At 37.0% G+C, this 18791-nt stretch overlaps 1 protein-coding gene and 1 pseudogene across 7 annotated transcripts in view; one reads left to right on the top strand and one right to left on the bottom strand.

Annotated features, from left to right (window-relative positions):
- The window catches only part of HDAC9 (histone deacetylase 9), an 899218-nt gene that overhangs the window by 791360 nt on the left and 89067 nt on the right, over positions 1 to 18791 (bottom strand). The gene's annotated exons all lie outside the window — the stretch shown is intronic.
- LOC118021437 lies at positions 14649 to 14753 on the top strand (annotated as a pseudogene).

Raw genomic sequence — 18791 nt, 5'->3', positions numbered from 1 at the left:
AAAAATTATGTAAATAAGTGCATGTTTGTATGTAATAAGAGACATGACTTGATTAATAAATATAAATATATTTACTTTCATTTTGTGGTTAAGACGTCCCACTTATTAATATTTTCCTGATAATCTTTTCTTCTCTATACTTCTCATTATTTTTTTTTAAGATTTTTTTTATTTATTTATTTGAGAGAGAGAGAGAGAGAGAGAGAGCACATGAGGGGGGGAGGGTCAGAGGGAGAAGCAGACTCCCTGCCAAGCAGGGAGCCCGATGCGGGACTCGATCCCGGGACTCCAGGATCATGACCTGAGCTGAAGGCAGTCACTTAACCAACTGAGCCACCCAGGCACCCCTATACTTCTCATTATTAAATGACATTTATAAGAATCTTCTTACAAAATGTCTCAAATCTTTTTTTTTTTTTGAATGAAGAAGTGCATAAATCAAATATCAACACTTGGACTACATTTATTATCAAGTGTCTGCTGCTCTTCTCCCTGCACTTGAACTTGCTCGAGGTTACAGAACTTGGATCACTAAAATCATTTCAGTGTGCCTCCCAAAAAAGAATTTTTAAAAGGCATCCATTTATTCAAGTCAATGGCCCTATGTATATTCAAATCATTTTTTATGATTCAGATAGGAAACCAACTCCTCATTATCCTTTCATCATGTAACCACAAGAATAATCACGTAACTGAAAGGGCTGAAATTCAAGGAGTCTCTCTGGGAATATTTATCCCCCCACATCCCCACCTTTCTTTTCTTTTTTATAATGGGATCCTGGCCAAGAGAAGTGTTCTCTGTACATAAAAAGAATTACACAAAAGAGAAAGTCCAAAGAATCATCCACTGGGATTAGTTTATTTACGTCATTGAGGTCTTGCTTATTCCTGACCTAATTTGCCAATACAAAAATATTTTTAAATAAAGCATACCTTATAAAACTGAGATAATGAATGAGTTTTATTGTGCATTTAAATAGGAGGGTTTAAACAACTGATGTACGCAGAATTCCAGATATGAGTACTCTTTGATGTGTGTTTATGTTTTATTTTCCAAAACCCCCTAATGCCTTTTATCCCCTCCTTGTCACCAATTAACAGCTGCAGTGATAGAAACTATAATTCACATGCCAAAGATGATCCGTCTAAAGTTTCCATGGCTATAAAACACAGATTGTTTTCTACAATTTCAGTCACATTTTCTTAAGAATATGTTTTCTTGGTCCAAGAATATCTCACTGACCGATTGTCAGTTTCAGAAATTAATATCGGTAACACATCTACATTTGTGTCTTATGTCTATGCTAAATCCTATCAAATCCCAGAAGTATTATCAATTAATGTTTGAGAGCCCCCCCTCAAAAGAGGAAGGAGTATGTGCTCCAATTCTTCCTTGAGTGCTAAACCAAAATTACATGTTTTTAAAAGAAATAAATCAAAGATAGAATTACCCAGAGACTATCACAAGAATACTCATAACATGTACGTGATGAACTTGAAATTCTTCTAGGAAGTATTTCATATTAAAGAAAACTATAGAACTTAACTGAGAAATAAATAAGATACAGACAATAATCCTAAATGAAATTATAAGATTAAAAAATCAAATGTTCTCAAGTTATTTTGTAGACATAAAATAGCAATTACAATTAAAATAAAACTTTCATTAGTTTTAAAAATAAACAGGTGAAAATAGACTACTCTCCTCTGTGCTACCACAGTTCTGTATTCACCTCTCTTTTACGGTTTTCATCACATTATAAATGTGTCTGGTTTTTTGTTTCTTTTTTTTTAATGTCTGTTTTCCTGGGAAGACTTTGATTACCAGGGGTGGGGAAACTAGGTAATTTTCATTTCTCTTTCCACACTTTTTCTGGTATATAATAGAGGCTCAGTGATTTTTTATTTTTTTTTTTTAATTTTACTTATTTATTTGTCAGAGAGAGAGCACAAGCAGGGGGAGCGGTAGGCAGAGAGAGAAGCAGGGAGCCCAATGCAAGACTTGATCCCAGGACCTTGGGACCATGACCTGAGCCGAAGGCAGACGCTCAACCGTCCGAGTCACGCAGGCGTCCCGCTCAGTGATTTTTTATTTTTTATTTTTTTATTTTTTTAAAGATTTTATTTGACAGAGAGAGACACAGCGAGAGAGGGAACACAAGCAGAGGGAGGGGGAGAGGGAGAAGGAGGCTTCCTGTGGAGCACAGAGCCCGATGCAGGGCTTGATCCCAGGACCCTGAGATCATGACCTGAGCCGAAGGCAGACACTTAACGACTAAACTACCCAGGTGCCCCTTTTTTAAAAGGTCTAAGCTAACTAGTTTTAAAACTTAATATAAAGCAACAGTATATACATATATTTTTTCTTTTTTTTTTTTTGAGAGAAAGAGAGAGAATGAGAGCATACAAGCGCGAGGACAGGCAGGGGGGTGCAGAGGGAGAGGGAGAACGAAATCTCAAGCTCACTCCCCAGAGGGCAGAGCCCAACTCAGGGTCTGATCTCACGATCCTGAGATCATGACCCGAGCCAAAATCAAGATTGGAGGCTTAACTGACTGAGCCATCCCCAGCCCCTTAAGTGATAATAGTTTAAATAATAAGGTTTTGATATTTATTTTGAAATACATCAACAAATAAGAATAGAAAGTCCAGTAAAATATCCAGTGATATGTAAGAATATAATAAAAAGGAAATTCAAAACAATCAGGGGTGGGGGAAGCTATTTAATAAATGATAATGAGAAAACTGGTTGGTGATCTGAGGGGAAAATGGGTCAAAATTTATACCATATAATGTAATTATAATACAAATGTCCCCTTCTACCTTTTCATTCTGTGTGTGTGACTGTGTATATATGTATAAATATATGATTTAGTTTATAAAAATTAGCATAAAATTGAGTATTTTTGAAAGAATGATAGCTTTCTAAACCTTGAGTCAAAAAAAAGAAACCATAAGATGTAAATTTTGTGTAACAGTTTAATCTTTAACTTTTACTAAGAAAAGTAATAGTCATGGTAAAAGGAAAACAACATATTGCAGAAATGTTTATAAATACATGATATCAAAGGTTTTTTTCTGTTACAAAAGGGGACAATCTAACAGAAAAACAAAATTCAGAAGAAAAATAAGGCAATAACATGGACATGCACATGGGAATCAAATTATTAACTGCACATAAAAACAGCATTCAAGCATTTTATTTATCAAAGTGAGGCAAATTAAGGCAACACTGAAGTACCACTTTACATTTAATGAACAAATATAAAAATTCTAAGAACACAATATCCAACCCTGTCCAAGTTCTTAGAAAAATAAAACTGATAAACCCATATATTATTGTTGGTAATTTACAGTAGAAAGCCACTTGACAAAACACTTCAAAGGGCATTTTTTTAAAAATCACATCACTTGATCCATAAAATTATTTGAAACTTTTAACCTCATAATATCAAGCCAGAAAGTTTAAACTGAGTAAATAACCACCCACAAAAAAAGGGCACATTCAAACAGATTTCTGTGGTGACATAATTTATAGTAGCAAAATATTATAAGGTTAAAACTTTAACATCACAGGAATGATTAAGTAAACTACTGATTATCAGAAAACCGCTCAAGGAAACCACTCATTAAAGATTATAATATATGAAAAGGGCAATACAAATTGAAACTGAATATGACTTGAAACCAAAAGGAAACAAACTGCACAGGTTGGTATGGTGAGGAACATCTCCCTTCTGTTGGTAATATTATTTATTCTATAATTAAAAATTTTTTTAAATGGTTATATAAATTATTGGTAGATGTTCAAAACTAGAGATACCCACAAGGATCACATGTGAGGCCAAAGCTAAAAACAAAATTAATTTCTCTGAAAGAAAATTACAGCTTCTGAAATGTAGTACATGCCCTGGCATTTAAATGGAGAGAAGGCTAAAAATAATGGGAAAATTACTATAGTAAATAAATGAAAGACAAAATAAAAATGGCTATGGAAAGTATTTGCTCCATGGAGATCAAGAACTAAAGCTGGTTTTAAGCTAAAAAACAGCAGTTAATTGGTCCATTCAAAGAAGCTAGAAAATAGAAAAGAGAGTATTATTCAAAAAAAAAAAAAAACTTTCCCTGTAACTAATTTTTTTTCTCTTTCCCCCACCAGTCATCCCTCTTAACTCCTGTGAACCAACAGTAGCCCACTGGTGTCTAACTATGAAAAGCAAGGTTACAATCAGCTTTGTTTGTGTACCTTCATCATTTACATATAAATTTTAACATTAGTTTTAAAAAGGAACACTGAAAAAGAAAAAGGGAACATTGATGCAGAGGTCTGGAGAAAGGGCAAGCTACACCTTAAATCTGTATAGCATCATTTGCAAAATACAGTGTTCCTTCTCATTTCAGTTTCATTAAATGGAATGAAAATGAGAAAATTTGTTATGCCACGGGTGTTCACACAACTCTACCCGGATCAGCCACTGTGTTGAGACACATCTGGTGTGCCAGAAACAAACTAGGAAGTGGTGTGTAGGAGGAAAGAAAATTAAAAGTTGTCAAACATATTTCTTTAGGCACTCAACATAATCTGTTATTCTAATTATTTTCCTGATATTGATGTAGCCAAGTTAATTATTATACAAACTAAAATAACACTTTTAGGTTCCCCCAAAACTCTTCCTTCACTATTTCTTACACGACATACCCATATAACACACCATACACCCAAACACATACACACCGTATTAGGAAATTTTCTCCTTGGGGTATTTCATGCCCCCTGGGTATTAGTTAATCCTACATTCTTCAAAAATACCCAGCTATTTTATGCTTACTTATCTGTTAATAACTGGAGGACCATTTCCTCAATATTCCCTTCTGATCTGAGCAACTATGTGACTATACAACAATTTTAGTGCCAAAACCAGGGACAACAATGAAGACAACTGGCAGTGGGAAATAAATTGCCTGAAATCATCAATTTCACACAGATAACCAAAGAGTCCAGGTTTAATTTATTATTATTAAATTATACAAAATTAAGGCTCATAGTCTTTTCATGCACTGTTCACCCTTAAAAATGCAAGCCAGGAATAATACCTCAGAGAAGATCTTTCTAGTCAGGTTTTCCTAAATAACAATGTACTAAGAAAAACACTTAAAAATACAGGTAAACGTTGATCCACTAACCCAAGTAGGAATGTGAAGACTATTTAACAGCTAAGATTCATAAAGCACATATGATGTTTCAGACACTGTTCTAAAGTGCCTTCCAGGTATTTAATTCACTCAACTCTCACAAGACTTTTGAAGTAGACAGCATTAGTTACTGCAGATTGTGCAGATGAGCAAACTGCAGCAGAGAGACTGAAAGTCATTGGTGGAACTGAGTTTCAATCCAGGTCCATAGGTCTCCACCACTAGTCTCCCCCCCACATGGTGCCTCCCACTGTGCACCATGACCCTCTGGACTGTTCCCTGTGCGCCAACTTCTCAGTTCTCACTGTAACAGACACTTGACAGGTCCACTGAGCAAAAACATGATGGTGATTCGCAAGATGTCCGTTCAACCACTTCTTCAGAAACAATGAATCTTAAAGGCAATGGTTTCGATGCCAAGAATGTACTGAAACATCTTAAATCTTAACATCTTAAAACATAAAATCTGAAATCTGCTCTGCCATTCAGATATCTTTTCATCTAAATGGCCTCAAACCAACTAAAAGGAAGCAGAAGCCGAGTGAGCATCATAGTGGGGGAGAATCCGCGAGTATCCAGAACATTTCCATGTTCAATTGCTTCTAATTTACTTCTGAATGGAGTCAAAGTGTCTACACACAGGTGCAACATGTTTCACAAGGCAAGAAATCCTAAAGAAAAAAAAAAATCCTTTAATAGAAAGGATATGTTAAATATTCTCTAGGCTGTCACAAGTAACTATCTTAAACTGTTAATGTAGAAGGTAAAGAAAAGAGATGAACGCTTAAAAAATATCTGGGAAAAAAACCAAAGTCATGAAACCTAGTAGTCACTTAACCTACATAAAACTAAAAATCAACTAAAACTTCCAAGACAGTTCTAGGACCTGAAATTTTACTTAACTCAGACCCAGGAGGAGACAAAAGCAAAACAAAATAAGATCGTTTGACTCTGCCCCATAGATACCTGGGAATATATTTATTAAAATATAATGGTGGTTGCTGGCAGAGATTAAGCAAAGACAGCAAATCGAGAGGTCAAAGTCTTCCCCCCAAGCTTTCTCTTAAAAATGTCAGAACAACACCCTGGTGATGACAGAGTAGAAGAGTTCTTCATTTCCCATTATGAGAATATTCTGAGCACATGTTTAAGGCACTCTCATCACCACTGTTTAATTCCCATTTATTTTCCTCAAATGCAAATGGTCAGTTGCCTAGGCTGACTTCACTACTCTCGCTTTTTCAGCTCTATTCAGGAGAATAATGGGAGCATGACTCATCAGGCAGGGGGAAAAACGTAAATGACACTGGTGTCAGAATACCGATGGGAAACCGGAGTGGTAAGGCAAGAAAAAAAAAGACAAGACAAGACAAAGACACCAGAAGGTGACCTACTTGAAAGGAGGGGCTTCCTATGGGTGGTGGAGGGCTGCTCTCGTTGGCCAGAGTCCTTGGAAAGCACCCTGGTGGCAGGCTCTTGGTCTCCCAGTGGGGTCTCTCAGAGGTGTAGCCCTAACAGCCCTTCCTGAGAGTGGTCCTGCATGGGGGTCAAACGGGCACCTGAGTTCCACATTTCTCCATCTATGATTGGGTGGCTGAGTTCAGTACAGAGCTGTGGGAGGCACGGGAAGCCAGCTTCAGCCTTGAGTCCAACATGGGGTCCAAAGTCCAATTATTTGTAAGAAGGCAGTAATTTTGATCCCTTTCTCTTTCCCACATTTATTTCTCGAAGCTCCAAACACAAGGAGAATGGTATAGTACATAACACTTTGAAATCCCAACCAAATGTAAAACTTTTTTTTTTTTTTTTTTGCTGGTTTTCCAAATTCATACGAAGTATGGCGAGTTATTTTAAAAGCATTAAGGAAAACTACCTGAAGATACAAAATCTGAGACAGGAATAGGGGTGGATCTTAAGCAGTCCTGGGGGCGGAAAGATGGCTTCCACAGACCAGCTCTGTTGTGAAGTGGTCATAACAGAAGTTCCAGCCTAAGCTTCCTGTGCCAACTAAGTAACTGCGCCCAGCTCGCCTGAGTATAAAATGAGAGGATGGGACAAGGCCATCTTCAGGGCATCTACAGGCACCAACATTCTATGATGTTACAACTAAAATTAACTAGCTTTGGCAGTACTTTTAACGTGAAAAATGAAAACCCACATTAGTCCCACATCATAAGACTGAAGTCAGCCCAGAGCCAGAGAAATCTCTCTTTCAGAAAGAAGAAAATGCTGTTGATCTGCAGTAACTTTAGAAACTGGTGAAGAGAGAAAAAAATATACTGAGGAATTAAAACAGGACATTGACCTCTGTGAAAAGATCAGTTAAAAGAAGAATCCGTGCTGGACGAAGGGAAAAGTAGTCTTTCCTTGTATTATTTTTAAAGTAGGTATGTCCTTGGAAATATTATTAAAAATACTGAATCCTCAATTGCCCAATGATATTAGTCCACTTCCAAAACCCAGTAAAATCCCAAATTAGCTTGCAGATGAATGATGGCTTTAAGAGTTTATCCAGAATCCAGTGTGATCCTATAGATGGGATGGGCCAAACTCCTCAGAAAATGCCAAGAAACATTTGAGCCAGGCCAAAAGTGCTGAAACGTTCCACTGACATAGAACCCACAAGTCAACATGAAGCTTTCACTGGAAGATACAGCCTTTGAGTGCAGTTTTCCAGGGATCCAGCCAAAACTCAGAGATTATTGAAGAAAGCTCTCAAAACCAAAATGATTCCAAATAGAGGTTTGTATGACAGGGGAATTCTGAATGGAAATTTATCATTCACAACCAATGGATTCAATAGCCGATCCCATTACATCAGAGGATTTTAATTCTTCCTGGAAATTCTTTACAAATTACAGGTAACCGCAGTCTGAGCAGAACTTCTGTGTATTTTTAAACAAGTCAATTGTTTCAATGAGATAAGTACATTATTTCCACCAGACATAATTGTTTTCTTGTTCAATTGCATTACATTTGTGTATCCAGGTATAAAATGTTACAAATGGAAAATTACTGAGAAGCAAAGCAGTCATTAGTGTGACTTATAAATGGAGCAGAGATGTCACAGAAGTTTTTCTAATGCTTTTTTATGTTCCCAAATATGTATATTTTATTTTTTAATCTCTTCTCTATCTGCTTGCAGAGCAAACAATAAAAGCAGATCCTCATGCCCATACACAACACAAAAAGAATGAAGATATCAGCTGACCAACAAGAATGACTGACTTGAATATAAATATACACAAAAGTAAAATAAATTCCAGCATAAATTACTCACCTTCCTAAGAAATCCAGAAATTTAGGATGTCTTGGAAGTAAAAATAAATAATTTTCAAGTATCATACTGGAAATAGACAGTATTTCTAGATATTACTTTGTAGGTAGAAGAACTGTATCAGAAAAGTGATTACTGTTGTGACATTGTCTATTTCCTGAGAGACTTCTTACCTATTAACTGTCCTCAATTAGAAAAGCCTCAAAGCAAACAAAAGAGACGTTAAATACCAAAAAAATTCAGCACTTTGTTAGTTGAAGGCAGGTTATTTCCAGATGGAATTTGCACATAGACGGTCACTGAGAAAGAATGCCTACAGAGAGTGTGCCCTTACATACCAGAAAGTACGAAGGCAGACAACAGGAATTATAAACCATAGCTAACCCACAGTGCATATCCTGGGGGCACAAGTTCCATTTAATGAAGAAAATGGGTTTTTTAATGTTAGTATTTTAATGCCTTTGGATTAAAGCTTATGGCACCTATTTCCCATCTGTTCAACAGTTTCTGTATCACATATATTGTATCAACATACACGCTGTACATTTTTTAAATAGAAAGATCATAATTTTTCCAAACTTCTTAGAAATCCATCATATTTCAAACTGTACAGTCAAAAAATTGTTAAAGGGTATAGACTACAATTTAAACATCACACATTGATCAAATACCCAAAAAGGATTAAAATGGGTATTGTGAGATTATATGATATTATAGCACAGATCTAGAAACATATGAGGAGGTGTAATATAATGTTGAATAAGGTATGGTAAACATATAGGATCATTTTAACCAGTGGTTCTTCTCTCTTAATTACATACATTGATTCTATGAGAAGATTTTAAGAGTTAGAAGACTTTGTAATAGAATAAAAATTCCATAAGAACTGATATTTCTTTATAGTATTGGAGTTTTAGAAAAAATACTGCTTGTGTGTTTTTATTTTCTGGGGCTTTTTTACAACTATATTAATTTAAAGTTATATAAAAGAGGGTTAGATCCCCTGTAAAGAAGTTTTTTAATCACGCTTTTAATATTTAGGAGGAAATTTGTTGGTCCAAAGATGTTTCAGACAAAGTTATATAAAAGCTTTGATTTATTTAATATATTACAATATTCTGATTAATATTAAATTAATAAAAACTTCCAAAAGAGTGGTGAGGAAGATTTGCTGTAAAATTTATTTTCTGAATTTACCCAAAGCTACTTTTGCAGCTTAGAACAACTTTTTGACATATGCATACTTTTCCCCAGCAGTTTTCAGCTGTAAAAAAAAATCCTATAAATCCTTAAACCAGGCTTCACTTTTTTGGAAAAGGAAATCAAAGTCCTAGGAATTAAAATGTGGAACTGGTTTCTATATGTCTACTTAAATGCCAAGTCAAGACTAGAGCAAAGGAATCCTAATTCCAGTTTCATTTTTCATTTAAGTGAAAAATAAAGGTAAAAGTCATGGCCTAGAGATCTCACAAATCTGAAGCACAACATTTAAAACTGGGGAAACAGAAGCAGGGAAACCATCGCCTTCATGGAGGAGACTGACAACCAATGTCAAGAGTTAACTCTGTCACCAACTAGGTTTTTGTGTATGGACTCCTCTTTCTTCTCTAGGTCCCTAATTCCCACCGTACCCTCTGCTCCTCTCTCTCACTCCCTGTGGACTTTGTTCTGCCAGGTGACCTCTGTTCACTTGCTTGCACAGGATTCCAAGATGCCACATCCAGCCCAATCCACACAGGCTACCTACCTTACCACAGCCGCTTAAAATAATTTCACTTGAGGGCGCCTGGGTGGCTCAGTCGTTAAGCGTCTGCCTTCGGCTCAGGTCATGATCCCAGGGTCCTGGGATCGAGTCCCACATCGGGCTCCCTGCTCGGCAAGAAGCCTGCTTCTCCCTCTCCCATTCCCCCTGCTTGTGTTACTGCTCTCGCTATCTCTCTCTCTGTCAAATAAATAAATAAAATCTTTAAAAAATAATAATAATAATAATAATTTCACTTGACTCTCCAATACTACTTCATAGTCAACAAAAGCAAAACCAAACACATGCTCTCTCAGGATTGACTGCCTATTCCAACTTCCCCTATGGCATAGTACTATTATGATCCTCCAGAATTCTCAGTCCCAAATTTTAAGTCATCTTTAATTCTTCCCTCACCTGTAGCATCCACATCTAGTCAATCTCCATAGCCTACATATATTAGAGTTCTCCAAGAAATAGAGACTTATCATAAGGAATTGGCTCACACAATATGAAGGATGGTAAGTCCAAAGTCTGCAGAGCTGGTGTCTCCATTTGAAACTAAAGGTCAGCAGGCCTCTGAAGAACCAGGAAGAACCAGTGTTCCAGTTCAAAGGCTGCCAGGCAGAATTCTCTCTCACTTGGAGGAGGTCAGCCTTTTGTTCTATTCAGGCTTTCAACTAACTGGATGAGGTCCACCGATATTACAGAGGCTCAATCTGCTTTACTCAGTCTACAAATTTAAATGTTAATCTCAATAAAACCCATACAGAAACACCCAGAATAATGTGTGACCAAATATCCACCACCCAGTGGCCTAGTCAAATTGATATCAAATTACCCATCACATCATGGTTTTACTTTTCAAAAGTCACACTCTTTTTTTCTCCATTCTCAGTCTCACTCCCATCATCTCAGTTCAGGTCCTTATGATCGCCTACTGGTTTTCAGTGCAAGGATGTAAACCAGCCCCCTTCCCATCCTTCAGTTCACACATCACTGGGTATGCTGTGAATACATTTATTTTCAGAAATGTTTTTAACATATCATTCCTGTTCTATTCCTTAATTCACAATGACATCTTACTCTAAATAGATCCAATTATTTTTCTTACAATATATTGTTCTATATAATCCAGCCCTACTTGCCCTACTGACCTGTTCCTTCTATCACTCTCCTAATTTAGAACTTATAACTAGCCAATAACTTAAATATCTTCTCCACTCATCCACACCCATTCCCTCCACAAAGCACCCCCCTTTTCTGGAAAGCACTGTGCACTCTTCTTTACCTACCTCAACTCCATTCACTTGCTAAGGTTTGTCTCCAGCTTCAACTCCTTTCTGAAGTTTTCCTAATTCTCCAAACCATATAAATCTTTTAGTTTTCTAATCCTCAACATTCATTTAAGATAAACAAAAGCATTGCTACTCTAAACTACTCTGTCTTGTTCACAAATTTCTTTCTTTCTTTTTAGAAAGTGAGTGAGAGAAAAAGAGAAAGGGAGAGAGCATAAGTGTGGAGGAAGGAGCAGAGAGAGAATCTTTTTTTTTTTAATTTTATTATGTTATGTTAGTCACCATACAATACATCATTGGTTTTTGATGTGGTGATCCATGATCCATTGTTTTCGTATAACACCCAGTGTTCCATGCAATACCTGCCCTCCTTAATACCCATCACTGGGCTAACCAACCCTGCCTCCCCCCTCCCCTCTAAAACCCTGTTTGTTTCTCAGAGTCCATAGTTTCTCATGGTTCATCTCTCCCTACAATCCCCCCCCCATTTTTCTCTTCCTTTTCCTAGTGACCTCCATGTTATTCCTTATGTTCCACAAATAAGTGAAACCATATGATAATTGACTTTCTCGGCTTGACTTATGTCACTTAGCATAATCTCCTCCAGTCCCATCCATGTTGATGTAAAAGTTGGGTATTCATCTTTTCTGATGGCTGAGTAATATTCCATTGTATATATGGACCACACCTTCTTTATCCATTCATCTGCTGAAGGGCATCTTGGCTCTTTCCACAGTTTGGCTATTGCGGACGTTGCTGCTATGAACATCGGGGTGCATGTGGCCCTTCTTTTCACTACATCTGTGTCTTTGGGGTAAATACCTAGGAGTGCAATTGCTGGGTCATAGGGTAGCTCTATTTTTAAATTTTTGAGGCACCTCCACACTGTTTTCCAAAGTGTCTGTACCAACTTGCATTCCCACCAACAGTGTAAGAGGGTTCCCCTTTCCCCACAACCTCTCCAACATTTGTTGTTTCTTTCCCTGTCCGTTTTTGCCATTCTAACTGGTGTAAGGTGGTATCTCAGTGTGGTTTTGATTTGGATTTCCCTGATGGCTAATGATGATGAACATTTTTTCATGTGTCTGTTAGCCATTTGTATGTCTTCTTCAAGAATCTTAAGCAGGCTCCATGCCCAGTAGAGAATGACACCAGGCTCAATATCACAACCCTGAGATCATGACCTGAATGAAAATCAAGAGTTAGGCACTTAACCGACTGAGCCACCCAGGTGCCCCTCATGAATGTATTTCTTTTGCACATCCCTCTTTCCCTAGTCCCCAGTCTCACCCTATCCCCTCCAAATACACATCTTCTATTTATTTTGGGTTGAAAATCTTGTGCTATGCCAAGCACTGTGTAAGGCAGTAGACATACAAAGAGGTGCTCCTCTCAGAAGCCTTACAGTCTAACAGGAGAGAGAGAATCATTATAACTAAGGAGCAATGTACTGCATGCTATAATAAAGGTATATACAAAGCTCTAAGGGAACACAGAGGATATCACAGAGGGAGAAAGTAAATTGCCCTAGTAGAATGATGTGGTAGGGGATAAATTTAAAGGGAGGAAAGGAAAAGGCATTTCAAGTACTGAAAATAACCAGTGCAAAAGAGTAGAAACAATGAAGAACATACACACACACACATATAGATATATACACAAACATATATATGTATACATACATACATATATAGAGAGATACATACACATATATTCATATATATTCATATAAGGTATGATGAGACATTTACAATGATGGCAAACAAACTGGGTATTAAGGATCAGAACCCAGGCATAGAATTGCTGAAAAACAAGAGATTAAATTCAACAAAGGAATCATTGAATAATGATTTCTGGAACAGAGCCCCAGAAACAAAAATATTTGTAGTATTGAGAAGGCTAAGTCCAGATCTTGAGTGGAGCTGAGGAGAAGCAGGAATGGCTGGAGCATGGAGCCACACCACTTCTAACCAAGGGAGTTGGAAGTCTCTAGAATATAAGTAAAATTTTATTTGTCCCTTATCCATGATCATAAAGAACAAAGTTTTTCATAATTCATTTGGCAACAATTCTAAGCTCATCTGGCAACAAAAACTGGCCTCAAAAAATAGGAAGCTATTTATTATCTTTATCTCTTTTAGTATTAATATCTATGAATTTCACTGCAGAAATAAATATTAAATTATTTTATTAGCAGGAACTGTCCCAAACTCCATTAAAAGTGACATGACATGAGGGGTTCCTGGGTGGTTCCATCATTTAAGCATCTGCTTTAGGCTCAGGTCATGATCTCAGGGTCCTGGGATCGGCCCTGCTTTGGTGGGAAGTCTGCTTTTCCCTCTCCCTCTGTCCTCCCCTCCCCGAACCCACCATCTCTCTCTCATAAATAAATTAAAAAAAAAAAAAAAATTGACATAACATGTAATACAGGATTTATGTTCCATACTACCTTAAAAAAATCTGATAAATTCTCAATTCCAAAACACACCTGGCCCCTGGGGTTTTGAATAAGAGTCTGTGGACCTTAGATTTTGAGATTCCACAGAATGAGATACAGAAAGAGGTCTCTTGCCCAAGAAAGGTTTTAGAGTTCATGGAAGATCCATTTAGGAACTGTTTTATTAAATGGAGGATAAGCTCTCAGTGCCAAACACATTCTATTATTGACTGCCTTTGTGATCTGTGACAAAGTTTATTTTACTTATATAATATTAGTTAAAAATAAAAAATAAACTGCCAATCATGGACTCTTACATCAACCTTTTTACTCCCCTTATAATGCCAAGAATACCAGGAAAAAAATTGTAAAACAACACTCTCTTTGCCTCCTATAACCTTAATAGATAGTTTCCTGGAATTGTCTATTCAAACAGAAAATTAATTTCCATGCACAGCTGGAAATACCACATTGGCAAGTGAAGAAAACATCAAACACCAGTAGATTAAATAAAAAGTGTAGGCACTATAAAGACTCAACAAAACAGAATTTGCTCAGTAAGATGGTCCTATGAAAATAGCTTTTCACCATTTATTTAATGTATGAATACATCTCTTAAAGTGAAGTAGCAATAATCAAGGAAGCTTTGGATCCAGAGAAACAATGAGAGGATTATATCACTCAAGCAGTTTTTCTACCACTGTGTAAAAGGAGAAAAGGTTAGCACTTCCCTTGCCAAGGGTGGAGGAGGTCCTTGGGCCTGTACACCATGTATGGGTAAGACACTGCACCGACTTTGTGGTTTCTCGCCATGGCTGGATTTCTTTTTTCTTCACTTTGGGATGATGAAAAAGTTCTAGAGATATATAGTGGTAATGGTTGTGCAATAAAAATGTGAATGTACTTAATGTCACTGAAGTGTACACTCTAAAAGGGTTAAAATGGTCAATTTAATGTTATATATATTTTACTGTAATAAAATATAATTTCAATAATAAACAAAAAGCTCTTGAAGTCAATAAAAAATAGAATAGTCTAGAAGAAACATATGCAACAGACACAGAAAAATTCAAAACAGGGGAATCCAATAAATACATCGAAAAATGTTCAAAACCACTAAGAAGAATGCAAGTAAAAATGACGACACACGATCACGTGTCATCTTTCAAATTAGTGAAGATTAAAAAGATCAAGGATTTAAAAAAGAAAAAAGGCAGCTTTTCTAGACACACCGACAAGATCGGGTTCTGTATACATGTCGTGCTCCACTGGCTTCAGCCTAATCGGTATTCCTCTTTGGACTGACGGCCATCAGGGAAGAGCAGGCTGGTGGTGGGCACCGTCCCTCCCTGACACTGGACCTGCATCGGGCAATGACTTGTATGGCCAATATTCAACTAATAACCAAACTAAACAAAATAATACCCTTTGTACAAACACTTCAAAAACAAGAGATGGAGAGGCAAAAAACCAGAACATCGCCTGCAGGAACTGCTCCAAGCAAGAAGCAGTAACCACGTGGGAATGAGAAACCACAATCGGCATCCAGACAGTTGGCCCCCTGGGCTCTGCTGCCTTGATTCTCAAGTTGTCAGGAGAAAAATTAAAAAACCCCAGCATGGACACTTTGTCAAGACCAACAGAGAGAAATTCCAGTAAAAATCAATTTGTTATGAAAGCAAGAGAGAGAAAAACATTCCACGTGGACTTTATCATTGCAGGACTTCAGAACGCGTGAAAGGTTGAATTCAGGAACATTTCTAGACCAAGCGTAATGGAGTTCCAAAGTGACATACTGTGTCACAAAACATTGAGCTCCATCTCTGTTATCTTTGACCAATGACCCCAAACCACCATGTCCTTCAGTAAACCTGCTGGGATTCCCCACAAGCAAAGTGAGGGATCAATGTAATTAGCTACACACAGGAGGAAGTAATTAGATGGCAAACTACATGGCACAAAGCAGGAGCTCAGTAAATATCTGTTGAACTGAAACACGTGGTAGAAGCTAATAAACATGACTTGTATCTATTGATGAAATGTATTAGATTGTTATTCCAACTTTCCACAAAACTTAACTTAGGGGGAATACGGGCTTTATCCATAGAGCAAGCTGGAAAGGTTCTACTCTTTTCCACCTGGCATCACCAGTAGCAACCAACCTCCCAGCATGGTGCTCATAGGCTCAGTGAGGATTCATTTCCCCAGATCAGCACCTCTGACTCGCTTTCTAGTGACAAAAATACAGAAATTTTTAAGTATGGGGTAAAACATAAATGATGCAAAGGTGATCAAAACAAAGATTCTAACAGAAGACAGACCTGATGCTACATAAGCCACCTCAGTGAGACCCACTCAAATAAACCGGAAGCCAGCCTCTTTTAATACCCTATCTGAGGAATGAGAGGACTCACTCAGTCACTTCCAATCTTCCTCAACTTCCACTCACACGGAAAATGCATTTCACATTAAATGAAGTGTATTTATACATATATAGAAACATACTTATCTATACAAAATGCAAACTTCACTTTCACAAATTAATACTTAATCTTACAATGCACATGGCACCCTGGTATCTTGTAATGTGGTTTATTCTATTCCATTGTTTAACTGCAACCTATGACCTTGATTCTATCGCCCAATAAGAGTTCATGACATGCAGAAAACACAGGACTAGATGATTTCTTTCCAACTCATTCGAAGAAAAATCATGATTTTACTTAGAAGCAATCTAAAAATATCCACCACTCCTAAATACTAGCTCCTCAATAATCTTTCTAAAGCTAATTCCTGAATGAAATGACATAATCCCTGTAACATTTTTGCCTTCTCTTCTTCCTCACAATAAATATCCATGACCCTTTCCACTCAAAAGTCTTTAAAAGTGATTTTCCCAGGATGTACGACTACTGCCACATCTCACGACAGAGGTGAATGCAAGGGATTTTGCAAAAAAAAAAAAAAAAGTTAGACATCTACCAAAGGAACTCTCTTCGCTCATAATAAAGTACATTTGAATCTTTGTAAACCACCAGGCAGTCACTAACCAAAAGTCAAAATGGAACTCAGGCAGCAGCAGCAAACCACATAAATCTTGATTTTAATTAAATGAAAGATATTTCATAGTAGTTGCATTCTCCCTTCAAAACTACAGAATTTGTTCCCTGAAATAAAATTATTCTAACTTTCTAGAATAGCATCTTTGTCACTGTTGTAGATTTTCTTAATTGGATGCCTTCTGTTGCAAGACCCCCCACTTCATCCCACCTCATTTTCACCATCTTTAGTAATGCCCCAAATTTGTGGGTGTGCAGGAATCTCTGGTGAAAAATGAGCTGGCTTTGAGTCAAACAATACTTCCCAATCACGACTGGGTTTTTTTCAGTACATAGCTAGGGAAAGGTCTTGTTTACTTCTTCCCATTATAGCTGAAAAACCATCTAAAACATTGTCTCCTCAAAGGCATTACAATCTAGACATGGAATGCTAATAACAGCATTGTTTGTGCTTGTCAATGATTTCAAAATGCTTTATTCTGTAAACCTTCTCTTGATTTCTAAGTCTACAGGGTAAAGAAGAAATAAATTCCACATGTCTTTAATAGTATCTGGATATTTTATTCATTACAGTTTACAAAATAAAATGGAAAGCCTTGAAGTTTTAACTTTAAAAAGCACTTCAATTCATAAATATGAAAGAAATATTAATGTCAAAAAATTAGGTCCATTGTAATCCTGTAATCAAAGCAATCTGTGTCTTTTCCAAACTTGGCAAGACACATTTTTATTTTTAATTTTTGAACTACTAATTCTAGAGGAAAAACAAACACCATTAACTTCCTCTTCAGTCACTAGCTGTCTGTGCCATGTGTTTTTACCACTTCCTGCCACAAGGAAATACGTTTGAAACAAAGAATGATATTCAAAAGAGAGTTCTTAGGGTGATTCTACAGTCATTCTTTCAGGAATTGAGAAACAGTATAAACATATTTAAATAAATAGAGTGATAAAACTATTCAGAAACCCTTCACATTTCTTCCATTATGTGATAATCCTCAAACAAGTCTGCCAAGATTATTTGAGAATAAACTGAGTTGGTCAAGTTAAACAACTTTCCTTCACTAACACAGCTAATAAATGGCAGAGCTAGAATCTAAATCCACTGTTTCACACCCAACCTCATGGTGAAAATTATATCCCACTGTTTTCCCTATGAACCTTATGATCAAATTGCAGGTTTTTATTTTAGGTTTTATTTTAGTCTATTTGTCTAAACCATCACGGGTTTTTGTGTACGAGCAGGGAGGAGAGCCTTCACTGAGGCTATAGATGATGAGAAGAACATGAAGATGGATTCTACCTCCTCAAGTGGTGTTCTACACTTATTTATTGAGTCCTCTGTTCTAGGTAGTACACTAAATACTGGGGATCCTAAACAAAGATGTAAATTACAGCTCTTACTCTACGCAATCTGTAAGAAATTTAGAAAGGGAACTGTTTTAGTCTGTTCAGGTTGCTATGACAAAAGACTGGGTGGTTTAAACAACAAAATTTTTTTTCCTCTCATGGTTCTAGAAGCTGGAAGTCCAAGATCAAGGTGCTGGCAGACTGGGTGTCTAGTAAGAGTCCTCTTCCTCATTTGTAGATGACTACCTTCTTGCTGCATGCTCACATGGCCTTTCTTGGTACATGCTCATGGAAGGAGATCTTTCTTCTTCTTCCTATAAGGGCACTAATCCCATCATGAGGGTCCTACTCTCCTGACCTAATCTAAACCTAATTATCTCCCAAGGGCCCCCATCTAAATACCAATACCTTGGGACCTAGAGCTTCAACATACGAA

The sequence above is a fragment of the Mirounga leonina genome, unplaced genomic scaffold (assembly GCF_011800145.1).
Source record: "Mirounga leonina isolate KUSES-001 unplaced genomic scaffold, KU_Mleo_1.0 Mir_174, whole genome shotgun sequence".
Taxonomy (NCBI): Eukaryota; Metazoa; Chordata; class Mammalia; order Carnivora; family Phocidae; genus Mirounga; species Mirounga leonina.
This window is presented reverse-complemented; position numbering and strand designations above follow the sequence as displayed.